The 14,542-nt window shown below is 44.3% G+C and overlaps 1 protein-coding gene across 1 annotated transcript in view; it reads right to left on the reverse strand.

Annotated features, from left to right (window-relative positions):
* Window positions 1–14,542, reverse strand: part of IGSF11 (immunoglobulin superfamily member 11) — a 91,785-nt gene that overhangs the window by 22,368 nt on the left and 54,875 nt on the right. The window lies entirely within an intron of this gene.

Raw genomic sequence — 14,542 nt, forward strand, 5'->3', positions numbered from 1 at the left:
TGGGCAACCCTGGTATCACCAGACTCTGGGTGAAAAAAGAAGCAATCTGTCCCTAGTTTTAAATCAGTACTTGTATACAGAAAGAAAAAGAAATAAAAGGAAAAAAATGCACAGAAGAGTTTAAACACATACAAATCACACTTATCTTTCCCTTGTTTATTGTAACTTTTCCTACCATATCTGCAAATGAAAATAATAATAGTCATTGTAGTAGAATCACACTTTGACTTCTTTCCCAGATTCTCTTCTTATTCACCAGGCAGTGAAGTCATTGTATCATCAAAACTTCACAGAGACCTGGTTTTGCAGGAGAAGCACCACCAAGAAAGGTTTTAACAGCTTCCCATGGAAGCTGGGAAAACAGAAGAGAAATGGAGGAGAGGCCTCCACTTGCGGAAGGGGAGGGACAGGCAGAAGGATAAAAAGGTGGCAAATGTCCACTATATTTTCAGGAATGGAAAGCAAAGAAAACAATTATGATTGAACACGGAATTCAGCCCACAAAGAGTCCTGCTCAGGAGGCAGATGTGTTCTACCAGCAGGATCTGAGCACCCCTGGAATCCAGGGGAGGTAAGGAGCAATAAACCCTAGTGACTTGCCGATGCTTTTGCAGAGCCAGACATGAAGTCAGAGCTAAGCTTGATAGTTCATCTCCCAAATCATCTCTCCTTCCATAAATTTAGTCTTCTACTTTTAAACTCATGTGCCCATCAAGTCAGATTACAATTAAGACTCTGCAAGTATGGCAAAATATATTCATGAACATCTGTTTGAATAATAAGCCTGAGTTTGCGTTAACAGTATTCATCCGACCTGGTTTCCTTGCCTTCTGCAAGTGCTCACACCAGCTCTCCCCAGTTCAAAAATGACAACATGAGGGAGAAGCTGCTGCACACGCTCAGATAAACATGAAGGTAATTTTGCCTGGTGGAGGAGGGGTTTCCAGCCCTTGGTGCAATCTTTCAAGGGTTGCAAGCTACTCTTTGGATTCCATAAAAACCAGCTAATATAAACCAACCTAAAGTCAGAAAGCTAAAACGTACTTCATCAAAGTCTGGCCTACCACCAAAAAATCTGTATGTGGCTTTGAATCTTGGGCTCTGCAGTTTGGATCTGCTGAGAGAAAAGGGGTAGTAGCTTGTGCTGAGGTCATACATGCTTCTGCATCTTGCTACTCCCAAGGTAAGGGTGAGCATGCCTCCCACTCCTCATACCACTGTATCCCCCTCAGACCTGCCAACATAACTGCTAGTGTAATAGCTCTCCCACACAGCTCTGGCAAAAAGATCCTCGTTAGTGGGTAAAAACAAATTTTTTTCTACCGTAGGTCACACTGAGAGAATCAGGCTCAAGAGCAAGAAGGCAGGCAGCTGTGCTGAGGACGTGAACTGATGGTAACCTCTGGCAGGGGAAGGGGAGCAGTGACAACCTCTGACCTCAGCAGCAGTCCAGGCAGTACATCTGACTGCCACCTCGCTCCCTGCCTCCGTTTGCCTGGCTGGGAACTGGGGCAGTGTCCCCTCACCCCACAAGTTCTTTGTACTGCTTGGGCATGTGGTATCAAAGGAAAGCAGATGAACAAGCAGAGAGATCAATGGAAGGAATAGAAACCATACCCTGAGGCCTAGATACCGTTTGAAAGCAATAAATACTCAAAGCAAAAGATCGCAAACTAGAATATGACCCCGGGGGAAAACATTTCTTGAAAAGACAGAGTAATAAATGCAACAGTGTTCACTTGATGGCTACTCAGAGAGAGATTGTGGAGTTAAATCAGCATGGCTTAAAACACACACCCCACAGAGATAGGTGGAAAGGCTGCCCACTGGATGCCTCTGCAAGAGCCCCATATCTCCACAGCTAATTTGGTTATCTCTAAACAAGATGTGGAATGGCTAAAGAACAATACAGCAGGACAAGAGTAGTCTGTGAGTAGGAGAAAGACTAGCACTACACTGGGTAATTCCTAGAACCACAGAAGCTCAGGAGTTGTCTTTTAATGCTGCCGCAGGGATGCTAGGTATGTTCACAGTAAACACAGTCCATAGGGAAGGAATTCAGCTCAAATGACAAGGTGGTATTGTGGGAGGCTGTGCTGTACTAAGACTGGCACAAGGCTGCTGCCCATCTAGGGATGACTTTCATCAAAGGAGCAGCTTTTTAGAATGGCTTGCTGAGCTCTCATTATAGTAGGAGCTACAGATATGTATTTCTGTGCTCATGTCACAAAATGTTAAAGTCTTTTCCAGGCTCTAGGAAGCAATACAACAATGGACTAAAGCACTTCTGCTAGGCTGAAAGACAGCATTGCTTCAGATAGCACATGGAGCAAGAATACACAACCATAGAGGACAGATGAGGAAAACACATCTACCTTCGGGAAGTAGAAATTTATCAGATGAAACCAAGTTTGTGTTAGTCTTTTGGCAAGAACATCCCTGGCTCTACATAATTAAATGGGTTTGGTTCATACTTTTTCTTTTAATTAATCAAGAGGAATGGTGGTGCTCTTTCCACATCCCCACTACATCTAAAATTAGACACCAAACATGGAGGTGTGGGATGACAGCATGCAAGCTCCCGGCCATGAGAGTACCTTCCTACCCAGTGCAATGGAGTCAGGGTGCTTGCTGGTGCTGACAAGGCCATGCAGTACCAATTCTGGTGGTTTGCATCCTCTGAGAAGTGAAAAACAGGAGGTGACAGAGTGGTTTTTCACCTGCTTTCTGGATCCTTGGGTTTCTGACAGATTTCTCCGCGAAGGGCTACCCAAAAGCTCCATGGAGCTGGAGTGTCAAACGTGAACACTCACCACTTAATTTGTGGTGCAAATCCTGTCAAACTCCATTGCGTCTCTTTGCCCCTCTAAGGCATCTCAGGCTCTCTCCAGTTCTGCAGGGGGATGAGGCTTTAAGGAATGACCAACTGCTAAAGCGAGCCTGCAAACCGGCAGGATGCACAGCGTATGCTCCAGAGCCAGGCATGCCCTCTCCTCCCCTCTGCCAGCTCCACATACGTACACATAGTGGGCAGCAGGGAATACACCCCAGGAGGCCTAATTAATGAACATATTTGAAAGCTCCAGGCATCACCATGCTAGAAGAAATGAGTGATAACTCATGAGCTCCTGAGCACAACCTTTTTGGGTTAAGAGAGGAAGGAGATGGGGCCGCAGGCGCTGCCTGGGAGGCATCTCGAAAGCACAAGACCCTCTGCAGGGTTCTGCCATACTCATCTGTACCACATGCAAAAGTAGCAGAGGGAAAGGAGCCTTCTAACGTGGGAGATCAGGCAGGATTAAGTAGGAACCCAGAAAGCACAGCAGAGCTTCTTTCTGCTCCCTGTGAAAGGAGAAAGCGATCATCGTGGAAGAAGGGATGCAGTAAATGAGATAGAGAGAGGGAGATACATCAAAGGGACAGAAAAGAAACAGAAGAAAAATAGATAGAAAAAAGCTAAAAGATAAATGTAGTATACTTTTAATTTGCATGAGAAAAATAGTTCTCTTTTCCCCACCAATCATCTTTATTAGCAACAAAATTTGCAGCGAGGTCTCAGACTAGCTATCTAGCTGTGACAACAGCAAAGCTCTGAAACAAACTGCTCCATGGAGACTGTGAAAACTCCACCTCAAGCAGCTTTTAAATGCAGGGCATAGAGTTGACTGAGGCTTAACCAGATACTTACCAGGTACCTGAGACTTAACTCAGGTACTCTGCTTGAGCAGCACACAGACCAGATTGGCAGTACCTGAACTTTTTGACTCACAATCTACTTTGATTTTGGAGAGTAGTTGCATGAAATCACTGAGTTTCTCGAAGTTCCTATTTAATAATACAGTTTGCTTACATAGTGCTCACCTCAGTCTCCCAGTGACAGTCCACATGTCACTGGCCTAAAAGACGTCCCAAGATCCTAAGCTTCTGCAGCAATACATGCTTCAGCTGTGGGGACAGACTCCAGGAGATGTGAAGGTGGTCACAGAAATAAAAAAGATGTGTAGAAAGCCCATTTGCCCATAGGGACCTATAGCTTGCTCAGCTTTAGTGCATGTGTTGTATGTAGCCACACTGGAATGGACAATCTCCCCAGTGTTTCCAAACTCCCTTCTCAGTCCACCAACGAACTGTCCACCATCCACACCAAAATACAACATTGAGCCTGAGAGGGAGCACATCAGGCTGGGTTGTTTCAGGTCTTGGCTATGAGCAAGGAAGCCAATGGCAACACCCTGGGCAGGGGAAGAGGCTGATAGGGAGCAACTCTTCTTTCATACCTCCTTCATGACATTCCAGGGATAAAGTATATAGGAAAAGATGCCTCCTTGAAGGTCTTCTGTATCTGAATATCTGCTGCAGTCCAGACTCCAACCCCATGCCCAGTTATGGGGCCTGAGGCAAGACCCAGCAAAGCCACTGCTATTAAGAGGATGGAAAAAGCAGTGGCTGATTTCAGACAGAGGAAAATCATGGCTAATAAAGCACCTGCCAAGTAAAAACACGGACCAACTCCACACAACATTTTGGAGATACAGGCTAGCCCCAAACCCACAAGTCTCTGTCCTTAGCAAAATCCAGACACAGCATGTGTCTATACTAGGTTTAATCCAGCTAGCAGGGTAAAAACAGCAGTAATGCCATTCTGGAAAGAACATTGTATACTTTCCTGATAGCAGGTCACAGCAAGACCTGTGCTACCACATCATACCTCTGACTCTTACGCTGAACAGAATGGATCCAGTAATTCTATCACACCCTCCTTTGCTCAGACAGACAAAATCCCTAAATGCACTGATTCAGTGCTATAATCTCATCCAGCAGGTATCAAAGCCTCAGCTCCCAACCAGGAGCAATAGAGCAGTTCATGTGTATGGGGCTGCTGTCAAAGACATGTCTCTGAGAGGTTTATTGGCTCCCTATCTCCCACTTGCTGGGAGAAAGCCAAGACACAGGAATTTGTGAGTGTGCTAACTCAGCATTTCTGCCTTACTGGCACAAGGTCTGGACACAACCTTCAGGAAAGTCTTATGACCACTTGTTGGTTGTAAGTCCTACACTCAAACCCACATCTTTTGAAGCTGTTGCTCCAGAGGATAAATGGTTTGTTCACACTATAGTACCGATCATGAGATCAACACTACAAATAATTCCTTAGGAAAAAGAGGCCTGTGAAGCACCCGCAGGGCACAGCCAGCAGACACCACCACTCACCCTGACAGCCACACTTAGCAGGCAGCTGGGTCACAGTGCACCTCAGTGGCTGGGGGAATACAGGAGGCAGGCCAAGAAGAGATGGGGTGCACCAACTTTAAGGGGGTCCACGTGTCCTCAGATAGCTGCGTGCATCTGCTCATATGTATGCGCAGGGGAACGGCACTGTTTCCTCTGGATCTTCCTCTAAAGCAGATTGAGGAGAACCAGAGGTTCTCCTTTCTTTTCAGTGCAGTGTTCTAGCATGAGGGAAGCTGGTACAAGCAGAGAAACTGGTACAAGGACCCGTCTTCCCATAGAAGGGATGATGGACAAAGCACACTGCTGTCCCCTCAGGCAGCAGCCTTGTGTTCTCCTCATGCCTCCTGCTCTCTCAAAAAAACCCCTAATTCTCCTGTAAAAACATTTACCACCTCAATTTCCTTCTTAGACAGCCCTTACTTCACTCATGAAAGCACAAAAAGCTGAGCTCTGATATACCACTGCATCCTTCCCTTTATTCTCATCCTTTCCCTCAGCACAATTTGAAGAGCAATGACCTGAACCAACCCCAGCTTAAGACAATAGGTGTCTGTGTACTGACTTCAATGGAATTTGGATTAACATGAGATTGCAAAATCTCCAAAATTAATGCAACTGTAATGCTGTTAAAACAATGCCTCAAAGGCCAGGAGATCCCTGAAATTGGGTAAGCCGCACCACACATCCTGCATTGCCTATGATTATACCCTCCAAAAGAGAATGAAACAGAGTGTTCCACATCTGAGAACAAAACCCAGGAATATGAAAGACCGTGTGTGCAAAGCAAATATTAAGAGTGGATAGTAGTAGCTATCTACATCTTTCTTTATCCCCCAGTTGGTACTGATAGCTTGTTCACTGCAATGCTTTTTGTTCTTGTGCTTTTCTTGAAAAATTCATAAAACAAAAATGTTAGAAGACAGTGCATGTAGAACAAAAGCTCCTCTGATAACACTTATTCTACAACAACACAGCTCAGAGAGAAGCAAACTCAGACTAGAGAAGCAAACTCAAACTCAACCTTGGCTCCCTGTAGCCATGGGATACCACCTTTGAGCCTCCTTTCCAACTCACCAGAGGCCAGGCAGGAAAGCAACAAGATGTTGATGAATGTGCCATTAACAGTGACACCTTCTTTCAGAGCTTCTCTCCCCACACAGGTAATATCCTTGTGTGTTTATTATCCCAACTGCCCAAAAGAGAAACCGAATTGCCTGGCTCCATTTCTAATCACAGCACCCACTAAATTGTGACTGCTGACAATGATGGATGCCCATCTTTAGACAAGAGATGACAGCCAGAAGTTGAGTACCTGCTGTTCCTGCTGAAGGCAATGAGGGTTGGCAGTTTGAAGTAGTCCTTTCTCCAGTCACTGTCATAATGCCATGATAATGTCATGTCTCAGTGTGGCCCCACAGCTTCTCCTGCAGGCTCCAGTGGAAGTGGGGGTAGATGGATGGAGTCAGAGGGGAAAGCAGACAGACACTATTTCCACTAGTTGCTCATCTTTTGGGACCTGACTATTCTCCCCAGAACTTTCCAGGGAAATCCTGGCTACATTTATTTTGGCTGGGCTACAAGGCTATTTTTAGAGAAACAAATAAACAGATGAAGATCCATTTTTAATTTTCATTTAGATCTAGGATTTATATTTTATTTGTTAATTTTGTTTTAATCTCCTTGTCCTTCATTACTCCCTGGCTTTCACAGCAGGGGAGAGAAGACACCGCGGGAGGAGGGTGCGGAGTAGGGGGAGCAGTGATGAGGAAGGTACTAAAAGGGGGAAGAGAGTGAGGGGAAAGAGTATTGTTGACAGCATCTGATCCTCCGACTAATGTATTTCTAAGCAGATTAACCAAATCCCAACTGCTCTGTGCCAGGTTTCTTCTCTAAGCTTCTCTCTCCCCCGTGTAAACAAAAAGACATTTCCTCTGAACAAACAACCAACATAGTGACCAGAACCCCAGAAGACTCCCTGCCCTCGTTTAGCCCAACACTATGGGGCACAGACAAAGGAGAAAATATAGGTCTATGAAGGTAATCTCTATTTTTAAGCCTATTTTGTGCATTTTTTTTCACCTCCTGAGGACTCTGCTTGACTCCCGACTTGTCCATCTTCAGGAAGTGCGTGAAAGATGCCTAGAGTGATATGGGAAGATGAAGGGACAGTGGCTTCTGGTCCCAGAGTCACATGAGAACTCATGATCTCATTATGTTTTGCTTATCCATAGCTGCGCTCCCTGGCACCCACACAGGGAAGAAGGGAGGGAGAAAGGTGGGTAAGAGCACCCCCAAAAGAGGTGGCAGGAATCACTAAATATAACCCACTTCTTCCTGCCCCACCCCACCAAAACCTTTACTCTGACTCTCTACAAGAAAGAAACATTTACATTTTAACTCAGTTTCTTGGAGCATTTCACAGTCAGGAGTGGACCAAACCCCCGCAACCCTGTGTCACTGTCCCTGTTTTGTAGATGGGGAAACTGAGCACAGGAGAGGCTTCTCCAAGGTTAGAAGGCAAGTCAGTGGCACAGCCCCATTCACATGAGCTCAGTCACAGGCGTTTTTCCAGGCCACATGATCAGCCTTGGCTGAACGGGTTTCCTTCAATGAGTCTCTAAATTTAGCCTTCAGATTTATTTTTTTTTCCAGACCTTGTGAAGCAACTCCTCCACCAGACATTCTCCAGTCTTGCTCCCCAAGAACAGGATTACCATTTCTAGTAGCAACAGCCACAGTGGTCATGGGACATTTCTCCCTGCCTAACATGCTGAGGGAGCTCAGAGACCATGCCTGCCTTAAAGCATGGCACTGTTGCCAACTTGTGTTAAAGCAGAGCTTGGAAGGATGGAAAGACCTCCTGCCTCTTCTTCCTTTTTACAGTCACTCAGTGTTTCAGTCTAGGTTTCCTCTTGGCTGTCTGCCTTCTCCTGAGCAACAAGGGGCTGAAACACTCACAGATCCCCACCGCCCTGGTTGGGTTAGAAAAACTCCCCTTAAAAAGGGAGCTTTTTTTATATCTCCTACTAGGAAAGGAGAGCAGCCCTTAAATGAAGGCAACACAGCACAGTGAATGAAACCACTCAAAAAGCAAAGAAATTCCCATTTCCTTAGCTGCCTGTCTTGCCCTGCTCAAGCCATGGTGAGAGCTTTAAAGAATTAAGCAAAAGATATTCTAAAACTAAATCACTGGTTTTACCATGCAGTGACTGCTCCTAACATAAACCGACTTTGAGAAAGCTCCACAACACACAATTTTTAAATGAAACATTTCAGTTTATAGTATAGTGTGTAGTAATGTACAGCATAGTATTTTCCTACTGATGCCTCTTCATTAAGAAAATCCACAAGAAAAGTCCTATGCTGCAAATGAAAGTAGAGATTGTGACTAAACAAGAGTATAGAGTCAGTTAAGGATGTAGGGAAAAATAAGGGCAAGGGGAAAAAAGCAAATGAATTTATGTTGCCTAAGGCACTGAAGAGAATAAGAAGGGATTTACAAATTCATCAGGGGGAGAAGCAGCACCAGAAAGAAGGTGGGTTCATTAATAAATGAGGATGAGGATGAAATTAATAGTTCAGAAATGGCTGAGCAGCTTTTTTAAATCTGTCTCTAGCCAGAAGAATAACGAGAGGAAGTTTGGACTAGAAAGGATGGGAAAAAAAGCAAGTTTAAAAAAAGGAAAAGCAAAAAGAACTTGAAGAATTATATGTCCACAAAAGAAATAAAGCAAGCAGCATCCTACAAGTTAATCCAGAAAAGACAGAGACATTTTTTAAAAGTATTTTTCACTTCAACAGAACTAATACAGGACTGAATGTTAAGCAATCTATACATATAAGCACCTGCATAAATGTATGCAGGAGCAGGAGCCTAATTTGTTACAGTGAGGCATTGACAAACGTGTTATCCTAGTGACAAATAATCTGACAATTTACATTGAGCTAGGGAGGCTCCACACAACCAACTAAAAAGCAAACATAATAAAGATTTTCAATAAGGAATAGAGCTGGCAATATTTAATTCTAAGTCGATATCTATGCCTAGTGAAATAATGAAACAAATATGAAGGGTCACTAAGAATCTAAAGAATAAAATCACATGCAATACACAAGTGAAAGTCTTTTGCTTTTTAATACACGTGCACAATTAACACACAGAGGAAAGGTAGTAAAGAGAATTTGGAGCTTTAGGAATTGAAGGATTTGACACTGCCCCACTACATCAGTTTCACTACAACCGACAGCCCGTGGATCAAAAACTGTCCAGAGGTACCAAAAGAAAATATGCTTTGCTGGACTGGGAAATGACAAATGACGTGCCAAAGGGTTTGCATCCACGTTGGTCTTAATGAACTGGTGTCACAGGAAAACAAACTAACTGTCCATGAAATTTGCAGCTGTCACCCTGCAGAGAAATTGCAACAATAATGGAAGACAGAGGCCCTTGACAAATACAGAGCTCCTTAAAAGTAAGCATGCGAGGCCAATGGTCTGAAAGTTAAAGCACAGAGTAGAAGGAGTGGTAGAGAGGATGATTAAATCTAGACTCATCAAAGACACGAGCTGAACTCAACAACATGGGAAAAAACCAGGTAATGTCGCTTGAGAGCAATAAGCCAAAAGATGGATACTCAGCAAGAGGGAGATAGCATGGAAACTGTTTTGTTCTTTGAGACTTGAGGTTGCAGAAAAGAAGCAAATAAAAAATCTTGATGTGCTATAATAGCAAAACAGGCTTTTGCAATTTTGGGTGGTAAACAGAGGGGCATCTCATCATGACAAAAGGAAGGAGAGAGGGAAGAGTTTCTGCACCATTTCAATGCAATCAGTCCAATAATTCAATTTAATTAGTTCCATCAGTATTTCCTCATATGCAATAGATGAGCAGCAAACTAGAAAAAATCAGAGGTGGTTGATAAACAGACATAGAAGAATATATAAAGAAGACCAAGAAGGGTTAAATGTGTACAGTTTATTAAGGAACAAACCTAAGGAAGTAAACTGTAAAATATACTTGATGCATGTGAACACCGCAGACTGAAAGGAGGTAATAACTAGGAGTTATGAGATTAAACTAAAAGGAAAAGAAAAAAAAATAGTCTTTATACCAGGAAATGAGGCAAAGTAGAGGGGAAAGTACCAATCTCTTTACCCTAGTGACTAGTGACAGAACTGGAGGAAGTGATATGAGTTGGGGGAGGTTTAAGCTGGATATCAGGAAAAAGTTCTTCAGCCAGAGAGTGGTTGGGCACTGGAACAGGATCCTCAAGGAAATGGTCTCAGCACCAAGCCTGTCTGAGTTCAAGAAGCATTTGGACAATGCTCTCAAGCACATGGTGTGACTCTTGGGATGTCCTGTGCAGGGCCAGGAGCTGGACTCAACAATCCAGTTGAGTCCCTTCTAACTCAGCATATATGATTTTATGAAATAGATTGGCCTGATTCTGCTTCTGCATCAGTGAAAATCAGAAGCAACTCAACAAACAGGAAAGAAGGGGCACAGAAAACAGGTACTACAAGCGCATTCAAAAATTAACATTTTTATCTCTCATAGAAATTTAAGCCAGCTCAAACTGCAGGTACACCCACAGCACACTAAATCCAGGGAGAAACAAACTTGGGTCATACATATTTTCAAAAAGACAAATCCAACCCCCATGTCACTAGATGTCCATGTCTGTTACTTAAGAGCCAATGAAGGTGAAAAATAGAGTAATAGTACTCAGCAGCTCCGAGGACCTTCATCTAAGCTGCTGTGAAAGCTCTGCACTACTGCAGGCACAGGGAAGGACAGAGCACACTGGAGAGAAACATTCTGCTTGATGGCATCTTGTGACAAATTTGGCTACCCATTACACCCACTACTGCAGGATGGAGTGCTGTGATAGGGACTTTGGGAATCCGTCCACTTACTAGAATAAAAAGGCATTGCCTGCCTGAGAGCCATTTTCTGGAGGTTAATACACTCAACATCCTTATTAAATTTATTCCTCATTTTCTGATAGTTAAGTCCTGGCTTGCCCTGCCTTCGTATGCTGTAGGGTCAAGCAGATGAGATGCACATGTGCATTCGCCCTATGTATTTTGGGTAGGGCCAGCATAACACCAAATGTTTCCAGATCACCCAGTGGCAACAATATTCAGTTGTATCCCATGTTCCCAGAGAAACAAACTCAGTTGCTGGGGGGCTAACACTAGAGACCTGCTTTTCTCTTAATGCCTGGCAGAAGCACTTGAACTGCAATGCTTTTATCCAGCAAGCAGAAAAACTTCAATACAGCTCACTTGCCCCACCCAGAGGCATTTTATTCAGCATCCTGCAAATACCAATGTTCTGCAGCCTCCAAGTTCCAGAGCAGAGGGGGCAGGTAACAGCCGTATCACTGAATGAAACCCAAGCAGCAGCAATGATGGTAGTGAGGGACTCCTACAGATCTTGACAATTATCAAGTTCAGGCCCTCTGGAGCCTACCTTCAGTCTCTCAGAGTTGTGCAATTGATCTGGAAACCACTTTATTAATGTTCTTTCTTTTCCTCCCCTTCTCCCCAAGCAGCATCATCATTTATTAATTTATGATTAAATGAATTATTGATTCTCACTGCACCTGCAGTATTCGGCATTGTCCTTCTTCCCCAGAGACATCTTTGACTGATGTGAGAATGGCAAGATGTCAGAGAGACAAAAAGAAGAAGAGAAGAAACTCAGTTTGTGGGGGACCTCAGACAAGCGTGTTCCCCACTGAAGTGTCGAGCTGCAGGATGGACGCAATGCACCAGGACCCAGAGATGGTGCCACCTTCTCTGACAGGAATGAAAAAATCCAGAAACTGCAAAGCCAAATCGCTTCTGATAAGGAGGGAATGAGTAGCAGAGCTATTCATAGGCATTCAGCATATGGGGAGGTATTTAAAAAAAGGAAAAAAAAGGTCTGACCCAGAGCAGAAGCTTTTGTTTTTATTCAGAAAAGTCAAGCTGTAGTTCTTTGAATACATCATTGAAAAAACCTTCCAGGCTTTTGGCTTTTGCCTTGCAATTACGATCAACAGATGGTGATTATTTCACAGGCTGGGGCATCTGGTCAGCTCCCAGCCAAACATAAATAAAAGACCTTTGCATGATTGTATCGGGCATTCTAGTCCAGAAACAAAACCAAGGTTGGGAACAAAAGAAAAAAAAGGTGAAAGAGAAGAGGTATTTAAAGTTCCCTGATTTTGGACATAAAAGAGAAAAGATAGTGGGGAGAGGGTGGGAGAAAAACAAATACAGATTCTTTACAGAAATGTGCCCCTTGCATAGATGATCAGAGTACATCACTTCTGAAACTGATGGAAATTTCTGAGCCAGAATCTCTCTGTCATGAATTAAACCTAAATCTTGACCATTTATCTGGGCTTTGCAGGCCAGAAAAACTTCACCCTGTTTTGTAGCATCTTTTACCCAAACATTGCAATGTGCCTCCCCCTGAAAAGCCAGGCAAGTTTTACTTCATCTGAGAACACGAAGAATGCATCAAGGTGCTGCTTCTGCTTTTCACTGGGAAAAAGGACAACCAAGCTACCACAGGAAAACATCCTGTCCCCATGCGTCTTTCCTGGATAAAAGAGCTGCAATATTCTCCTGAACTAACCACACAGAAAACATGCCTCCCCATTTTTGTCCTTCCTGCAGTGCTCACCTCTGTGCAAATCGCTGCTGGCCCCAACACCAGGTGTTGCACGCTGACCCTGTGCGCTTGCCCACTGCCCACCGAGGGATTGAACCCACAGCAGCAAGGGAAGACCTAATTGCAGCAAATTACCCCCTTAGGTGCAAGGTGCAGGGCTGTGTTTTGGTGAAACAAATTCCAGGATGACAGAGGCTTTGGGCATGAATGTGTGCAAACACCCCCAGAAGAAATGCAATGACCACAACTGCTTTTCCCGCAACCCAATTTTGTTACTCTCTGTCAGCTCATGACTTTGTTTCATCACAAGCAGATATGAAAGATTGGCAGGTTCTATGCCTGAGCAGCAGGCACTACAAACTTCAGGGAGGTAAGAGAAGGTTATTACTTATTACCTGCATCTCACCCTGCACCATGACAGATTCTCTCACTGTTTTACTGCATATGAAAGCAGCTTTTTACCACCTCCCTGCTATCCCCTTTGCTCTTGGTGGCACTGCAGGCCTGCCTTACCTGACCTGCAGAGAAACTTCAAAGCCCTCACTGCTATTTTGTACTGCAGATGATGGCTGAAAAACTGAAAGGCACACAGCCAGAGCACAATTTCGTTAGGAAAACAAGGCAAACACTTTCTGTTCCTGCCTTACACATGCCTCTGGGTTACTCAGCCATTATCTGCTAAATGAAGGCCAGCATGGCTGGCCTTAAGAGCCTGTCCTGTACCAAAGTCACAGCCAACTGTGTCTTCCTAGCCATCACTGTGGGGCGCTCGTGGCTGTCGTGAACTCTCAGGCAGCCTGTGCAGAATCCTCGCCCATCACTCGTGAACATGCAAGCCCTGCTCTCACAGGTAGTGCAAGCAAAGAGATGAGGATCTCCTCCAGGTTCCTGGCCATCACAGCTTGCATCAGGACATACCACTGAACTGTTTCTGACTCCCTCCCAGGGAGGATCCACGGAATATGGCCATTTCATTACATGCTTGGCAGGATTACAGGCAAGAGTAGAATTAGATATCTGCTCTCCAGCTGAGTAGGAATGAGAGGGACATAGTCCAACCCAATTTATACAGCAGCATTAAAAGGCAAAGGCAAAACAGGCCCAAGGTGGGGCAAGGCGCATGGATAGGTAATAGAGGAGTAAAATCTCTGCAGAGAACATACATACATCATAGAATGAAGGCAGAAAATTACATTATAGCTTATATGTGCAGGGAACAAGCTTGGCTTTGAAAGAAAAGAGCAACATGCTACCCCACCACTTCCTATTAAATTGATGGACTACATGGCTATGCCTAGGGCTTCTCAAGATAAAAATGCTCATTTCCTGAGAGAACAAGGTTTTGATCTTCACGACCTTACTGGGCCTGTGCGCGTTTACCCATTTTAATTTCAGATTAGCATCTCTCATTTTCAGTACCTAGGGGATTACGGTTTTCGCCTGTGCAGCGACTGCAGTTCATAAAAGTATCGGTTACCCTCCCCCTTGTTCAGAAAATCAAGGCAGATCTGACCAGATGGCACATGCTCCCGCGCTCTGTGTCAGGCTGCATTAATTCAGGGGAAATGAACTCTACTCCAAAACTATATTTATTTCAGACACCGCCATGCCCAGTTGCTGGGCTGTCCTCAGGAAAACCTAGAG

Source organism: Manacus vitellinus, unplaced genomic scaffold (genome assembly GCF_001715985.3).
Source record: "Manacus vitellinus isolate BGI_N305 unplaced genomic scaffold, ASM171598v3 scaffold_28_pilon, whole genome shotgun sequence".
In the NCBI taxonomy this organism is placed as follows: domain Eukaryota; kingdom Metazoa; phylum Chordata; class Aves; order Passeriformes; family Pipridae; genus Manacus; species Manacus vitellinus.